The sequence below is a fragment of the Microtus pennsylvanicus genome, chromosome 2 (genome assembly GCF_037038515.1).
Source record: "Microtus pennsylvanicus isolate mMicPen1 chromosome 2, mMicPen1.hap1, whole genome shotgun sequence".
In the NCBI taxonomy this organism is placed as follows: domain Eukaryota; kingdom Metazoa; phylum Chordata; class Mammalia; order Rodentia; family Cricetidae; genus Microtus; species Microtus pennsylvanicus.
In genome coordinates this window covers 107973225-107980917 of record NC_134580.1, presented here as the reverse complement: position 1 = coordinate 107980917, position 7693 = coordinate 107973225, and the positions used below count along the sequence as shown (strand labels likewise).

The 7693-nt window shown below is 42.1% G+C and overlaps 1 pseudogene; it reads right to left on the bottom strand.

Moving 5' to 3' along the window:
* Window positions 1–5811: 5811 nt before the first annotated feature.
* Window positions 5812–7693, bottom strand: LOC142844351 (ADP-ribosylation factor-binding protein GGA2 pseudogene; annotated as a pseudogene).

Below are 7693 nucleotides of genomic sequence, written 5' to 3'. Positions count from 1 at the left end.
TCCTTCTTAAAGTTGAGCAACGTTCCATTTATGTATTCGTCACCATCATTAGTTGATGGACCCTTGAGTTGCATCCACCTTTTACCTGTTGTGAAGGATGCTACTGTGGACATGGGTAGGCAATGCTGAAGGCTTATTTTCATTTATTCCAGGTATATACACAGAAGCAGAGCTGCAAGGCACCAGGAGTTTTGTATTTGTTTTTGGAAACCATCTACAGCAATTGTACATTTATATATCGGTAAGGAATGAGTTTTCCAATTTCTTTACGTATTTGCCATTGCCTGTTATTTTTTATTTACTTGACAACAGCAATGTAACAAATATGAGATGGAATCTCATTGTGCTTTTTCACTTTCCCACTGTTGTGGTTTGGAGGAAAATGGTCCCTGTAGATCCATCAGGACTGGTACTATTAGGTGGTGTGGTCTTGTTGAAGTAAATGTGGCTTTGTTGGAAGACGTGTGTCACTAGGGGTGGACTTTGAGATTTCAGATGCTCAAACCAGCCCCAGTATCTCACTTTCTTCTTGCTGCCCATGAATCCAGATGGAGAACTCTTAGCTACCTCTCCAGCACCGTGTCTGCCTGCATGCTGCCATGCTTCCTTCCCTGGGAATAATGGGCTGAACCTCTGAACTATAAGTCAGCTCCAATTAAATGTTTCTTTATAAAAGTTGCCATGGTCATGGTGTCTCTTCACAGCAATAGAAACCCTAACTAAGACACCCAGTAAAGCTGAGTAGCATGTCACGTCATTGTTAGTCATTTGTGGATCTTCTTTGGAGAATTATCTAAAGACCTTGCCTGTTTTGAAATTATTATTATTGTACATGGTATTCATTCAATGATGTTCTGTACTTAGTTACCACTTGGCTCTCTATTTGCATCACAGTTCCCCACCTTGGATTGGAAGGACCATAGGGCTGGGCAGCTGGCTGTGATTTACAACAAACAAAGGGTCACAATGCTTTTGTTTCATTTCAAAGATATTTTTTTTTGCTTTAGAATCATTTAATTGTTTTTATTGAGCTATGTATTTTTCTCTGCTCTCCTCCCTGTCTCTCCCCTCCCCTTCAACCGTCTCCCATGGTCCCCATGCTCCCAATTTACTCAGGAGATTTTGTCTTTTTTTACTTCCCATGTAGATTAGATCCATGTGTGTCTCTTAGGGTCCTCTTTGTTATCTAGTTTCTCTGAGATTTTGAATTGTAGGCTGCTGTGGGAGCTCCTTTTGCTCCTTCAGCCAATAGCCTTTAAGATACCAGTCCACTTGTGCATGGTCTCTTACACTATAAATGCAGCTGTAAAGCCTGTGCTCACTCTCTTGCTTCCAGCTCTTGCTTCCAGCTGCTAGACTCTGTTCCTGTTCCCCATTGTGCAGAGGACTGTGATCTAGGACAATGATCTGTAAGTTTACCCTTTATTATGCGTAATTCTGAACTAGTGTGGGATTATTTTGTAACTTCCACCATCATCTGGTGCCCAAATGTGGGGACTAGTCCATATTGTTTTGGACATGAGGCTGCAACTGCAACACCTGCTGGCCAATAATGATTATTACACCTACTCCAATTCATTACAATTACTTTATAATGGTAAGATCTGAAAAGCTACAAAAATGACTAATACCGTCCAGGAGTTCAATAATTATTTTGCTTATAATATGGAAGGTATTGTGCAAGACTTATGTGATTTTCCTTCCCTTTATTTGATTCTAGGAATTAGCTTTGTCTTCAATATTATCTCATTAAAAAATGGTTTAATACTTTGGAGAGAGATAGCATCAATTTGACAAAATTATCTGAAAGAATTTGTGCTGTTGAACCTAACTATCGAAGTCTGTTGAAAAAAGTTATGACAGGTCCAAGAATGAGACATTATCTTTACTGGACAAGTTTCATACCTTAGAAAAGAACACTAGACAGGAGATTCAGACTTTACAAAGGGCAATACTAAAAAAATTTGAAAAGATTGATGAATTTACTGAAATTGATGAGCAGGGAGGGACAGAAGGTATAAGGACAGGATTTAGCCTCATTATTACGTGCCAGACCCAGGGGTGACTTACACAGAGTTTTAACTGCATATACAGTAATTTCCTCAGAAAGACCATCTGGCACAAAGTACCCTAAAGTAGCCAAAGAATATTCATGGGAACCAATATGTATGAGTGATTTAAAAGAAATAAAAACAAGCAATAGTTTCTTATGGGCTACATTCACCTTTTGTCAGGGAAATGGTGAAAACGTGGGCTTCAAGCACTAAGACCACCCCATACTGTTCTGGATGATGGAATAAACCTGGAGGATGAGTCAAAAACTTCAGTAGGGAAACATATATTTTGGTAAACTTCTATAAATGATCAAAGACCAAAGCTAAGAATGCATATAAATGATATTGTAATTGAGGGATTACTAGACACAGGTGCGGATGTGACTATCATTACTCCAGAATCTTGGCATCCAGATTGGCCTCTTCAAGAGGCAGATACTTAATTCCTAGGAATTAGAACCCTATCTCAAGTAAAACAAAGCACGAGGTAGGTTGAATGCATAGGTCCAGAAGGACAGAAAGGAAAGCTGAGGCCATATGTAGCCAATATTGCAGTGAATTTATGGGGCCATGACCTATTGCAGCAATGGAATGCCCAGGCTAACATTTCTGCAGTTCCCCAAACTCATGTTTCTGGGAAGGATATTATAAAATATTATAAACAAAGGTCACCAGCCATTCAGTCTGTACAAGAACACAAAGCAAATAGCAAACCCTCAAAGGTACTAACAGCCTTGCCTTTAAAATGGTTAACTGAGAAACTCATATGGGTTTAAAATGGCCTTTACCGAAAGACAAATTGCAGGCTTTAGAACAGCTGGTACAGGAGCAATTAAATGTTCACCATATTGAAGAATCAACCAGCCCTTGGAATTCCCCTGTATTTGTTGTTAAAAAGAAATCTGGAAAAGGGAGAATGGTGACAGATATAAGAGTTGTCAACAAGGTTATTCAACCTATGGGCCCTCTACAGTCTTGAATTCTTCTGCCTTGTCTATTACCAAAAGGATGGCCTCTTATAGTTATTGATTTAAAGGATTGTTTTTTCACTGTACCTTAACAAGAAAAGAATTGAGAAAAATTCACTTTCACAGTGCCTACTTATAATAATTCTCAGCCTACTAGGAGATACCAGTGGACCATCCCCCCATAGTCAATACTCAAAATAGTCCCTCCTTGTGCCAATACTTGGTAAATCAGCCATTTGAAATAATACGTAAGCAATTTCCTAAGTCTATAATTTACCATTACACAGATGACATTTTGTTATCGGACTCAAATGCAGATACTTTAGAAAAATGTTTGAAGAAGTAAAAAAAGTTTTGTCTTAATGGAGATTACAAATTGCTCCTGAAAAAAATACAAAGAGGAGATCTGTCAACTACTTAGGTTACAAAATAGGTTTACAGAAAATTAGAACACAAAAAGCACAAATTAGGAGAGACTGGTTGTGGACTCTTAATGAGTTTCAAAGATTATTAGGAGATATTTCCAGACTATGACTGGCTGTTTGGATAACACCTGACCTAATAGTTCATTTAAACAAAACCTTAGATGGTGACAACGACTTAAATAGTCACAGAAAATTAATAGCTGAAGTGGAAAAAAAATTGATGGTATTAAAGAGAAATTACAGGAGGCACATGTAGATAGAGTGAATCCAAATCTTAATTGTATTCTGGTTATATTGACTTCCAGAATATCCCCCTACAGGAATTTTAATGCATAGGGAAGATATTCTCTTAGAATGGATCTTTTACCACATAAACAAGTAAAAAAATTTAAAAACTTATGTGGAAAAAGTCTCTGAATAAAAGGAAAATTGAGACTTTGTCAACTAGCAGGTATAGACCCAGCAGAAATTATAGTTGTTTTTTTTTCTGCTGATGAAATTAAAAAAATTATGGGAAGACAATAAACCTTGGCAATGAGCTTCTGTTAATTTGGGGGGAGAAATTAATAACAATTATCCCAAAAGTGGTAGAATTAACCTTATTGTTGGGGGAGCAGTCTATTTGGTGTTCTGTAAATTTCTTGTATCTTCAAATGCATATCTTTCTTTAGATTGGGACAGTTTTCTTCTATGATTGTGTTGAATACATTTTCTGTGCTTTTGAGTTGGATTTTTTTTCTCCTTCTTCTATCCCTATTATTCTTTTCATGATATCCCACATTTCCTGAATATTTTGTGGCAAGCTTTTGTTAGATTTAATGTTTTCTTTGAGTGATGAGTCTATTTCCTCTATTGTATCTTCAGCACTTGAGATTCTCTCTTCCATCTCTTGTATTCTTCTGTTTATGCTTGCATTTGTGGTTCCTGATTATTTTCTCAAAATTTCCTTTTCTATAGTTCCCTCAGTTTGTGCTTTCTTTATTGTCTCTATTTTGGTTTTCAAGTCTTGAATAGTTTCTTTCATCTGTTTGATTGTTTTTTTTCTTGGTTTTCTTTAAGGGATTTATTGATGTCTTCTAATTTTTTGTTTGTCTTTTCCTCCATTTCTTTGAGGGAATTTTTCATTTCCTCTTTAAGAGCCTCAAATATTCTCCTAAAGTTAATTTTTAGGTAATTTCTTCTGCTTCATCTGTATTTGGGTGTTCACATCTTGCTGTTGTAGGCCCACTAGTTTTTGTTGGTGTCATGCTGCTCTTTGTGGTGTTGAGTTTTTCCTTACATTGTTATCCATCTTTTCCTGATTGGTGTAGTTGGGGCTGTGTCTCTGTTGATCAATTTTTTCAGGTGCCAGAGAATCCAAGGCTCAGATGGTTACTCCTTGTGGTACAGTCAGGGCCACAGTTCCAGTCACCCTGAAGGTCACTTGGGGTTCATTTGGCCCTGCTCCTAAGGAAGTTGCTTGCTTGGGGCTGCTTCTGCTGAGGTTGCTGCCTTGGGCCTGTTCTGGCAGAGGTTGCTGGCTCTGATCTGCCTCCTCAGAGGTTACTGATTCACACCCAGTTCCTCAGAGCTCTCTGGCTTAGGCCTGCTCCCTCAGTGGTGGCTCCCTTGTACCTGTTCCTGTGGAGGTCGCTGCTTCATGCCTCCTCAAGCTGAGGTTGCTGGCTCAGGCCTGCTCCTTATTTCAAAGTTCTTTAGCTTTGAGATGTTTTGAACAGAAAAAATGAGGATAATGTCATGGGTTCTGAGTTAGGGCCCAGACAGGTTGCCCAGTCAACATAACCTAAGGAAGGCCTCAGAGGGTCCATCTAAAGGAGACTCTAAGGCACCATAGTGAAGAACATAATTGACCCACCAAATATGGGTCTCATGGCTGCCCATTGCCTGGATCCAGCACCATAAGCATTCCATTTAGAAGATCTGACAGAGCATCTGCAAGCAGCATTCGCTAATGAAAATAAGACAAGGCCATTCTTGGAAGAGTGTGCCCCAGAAGATACTCTTTGTCACGAGACCAACCAGGTTCCTTTCTAAGGTCCCTCAGAATAACAGCCTGGGAGCAACTAAGACTTTCCAAGGCTGACAAGGCACAGAGTGGACAAAGGAAAAGATAGCAACACATGGGAAAAATTTTGGCTTATAAAACTCCAACCTCAGGCAGGAACAACAGTAAAAACCAATATGCAGAAGCAGATATGAGTGCAGCAGAGATGATCTCAGAAGTTGTCAGCATCTCCCACACTGCCCATATCCCAATGATCTACAGACATAGATCAGCAATCAAGGCATGATGTCAGGAAAGAACACTTGGCAGTTTGAACTATGTTACAACAAGTCCTATCAGTCAGTGAAAGGAACGCTGGCCTAAGTTTGCCTGAAGAGCCTTGGGTGAGAAGTCTTGGCAGTGCTCAAAATAGCCAGCCAAGCTAGGAAGTCTTTTGCTTCTGCTTTGAATGGCTGCCCACCCTTGTTGAAAGTCAGCTTATAATGCAACTGGATAGGGTCTTGGTGTGGGTTGTCAAACAGCAGCATCTGAGATACCTTGACTGGAGGCATTAAAGGACTAAATGCAGGGAGCTTGGAGCTGGATGCTGGCTGCAGCTTCACTCGCATTGACTTGGTGACAGTCACCTGAATCATATTGTTCCATATTGCTGGGTGGCAGTGCTCATCATGGCCAACAGCAGCACCTGCACATCTGGGTGGCCAGGGGCCCCAGTCTTGGGAAAGTGCAGCAGAATTCTGAAGCCATTCCGGTCACACACGATGCTGGGTGGCAGGCTGCTGGGCTTCACAGACTCCAGTGGGATGTACACTTGAGCCAGAGGTAAATTCTGTGAGGCTGGGGAAGAAGCCAATGGTCCAGCCTCCCAGGGACAACCTGAAGAGGACTTGGTATCTGGTGGTATGTCTTTGGGGATGCTCTTTTTGCAGAACATAATTCAGTGGTCCTGGAGATGGCTGTGGTGAGAAGAGATCCAGCAAACTCCTGCAGGCAGAAAGGCTCTGTACTCCAACCCCCAGGAGTGTAAGGGCAGCCACCTGCTTGTCTTTACAGCAACTTGGAATCACAACCTTGTTCCCAGCGGTACCATGGTATCACTGATCTCTATGGGTGCCAGGTCCTGATGAAGCAAAACTGGAGCTTGTAGGTCAACGAGGGGGCAGCTCTTCCTGTAGGCTATTTGATTCAGAGAGACTCTGGGGACAGGAATGTCTCCCTCCGCAGTGGGTCACTGTGTTGACTCACCCTTCAACCACATCGACTCATCCCTCTGCCATCTGTTTGTACAGCCAGAAACCCCTGGATGAGCAGGCCATTTGCTTGAAGAATCTCCACCAGTGCATCCTTACCATCGGCCGTGTCGCTTGCTAGCTGGAACAGGGTCCACCAGAGCTTCTCGCATCTTTCATAAACAACTTGCATGCAGGACCTCGTGGTCAGGCAGGGCTGCGCCTGGCCTGTGGTACAAGCTCAGCATCTCCCACAGCATCTTCATGTGGTTCTGTACTTCCCCCACCGCACTGACTCACTTGAAAATCGTCTCAGACTTTCCTTGTTCCTCCTTGACCAGATTCTCTATCAGCCTGTTTGCAGTCGGAAGGTCCTCGGGGTGTTTGCTCTTGAGAAGTCTTGGCAGAGACTTTGACATTTCCTCGTCAGCATCAAAGATGGAGCTCTTTGACCAGGAAGAAGGTGGGGGCAAGATTATATCCATCGGTGGCTTAGGATCTTGCTGTGTTATTCCTTGCTTCTTCAGCGTTTGATGAGCATCTCGGATCTTGATGTCTTCTGGAAACCAGACCATCCAGCTGAAGAGAAATCCAGTAACTCTTCCTTTAGCCTTCTCCATTACCCATGCCCCTAGGTACTTTGGGGATAATACTTTGATCAGCTTGTTCAGGAAGTGGAACTTGGCCACCTCAATGTGGATCTTTCCCTCTCCACCTCCCCCACCCCGGAAGTAGTGCCTGCACATTTCCAGCATGGTCAGGGTGTAAGAGGCTTCCTTCTCTTGTGGAGACTGGATCTTTGGACCAGTAGCAAGGGTGTGTCAGGCCACTGGGCTTACTGTTAAAACACTCGCAGAAATTCTGGATAGCTGAACAGTCCTGCTCCACCGTGCATGGGTCTATGGCTGTGTTGAGCCACAGCTCCAGCACCGAGGTGAGGTCCAGGAGCTCCCTCAGCTGAATCGGTCTGCTCCAGGGCTCTGGTCTCCACTGCCACCACTATCGATGCCAT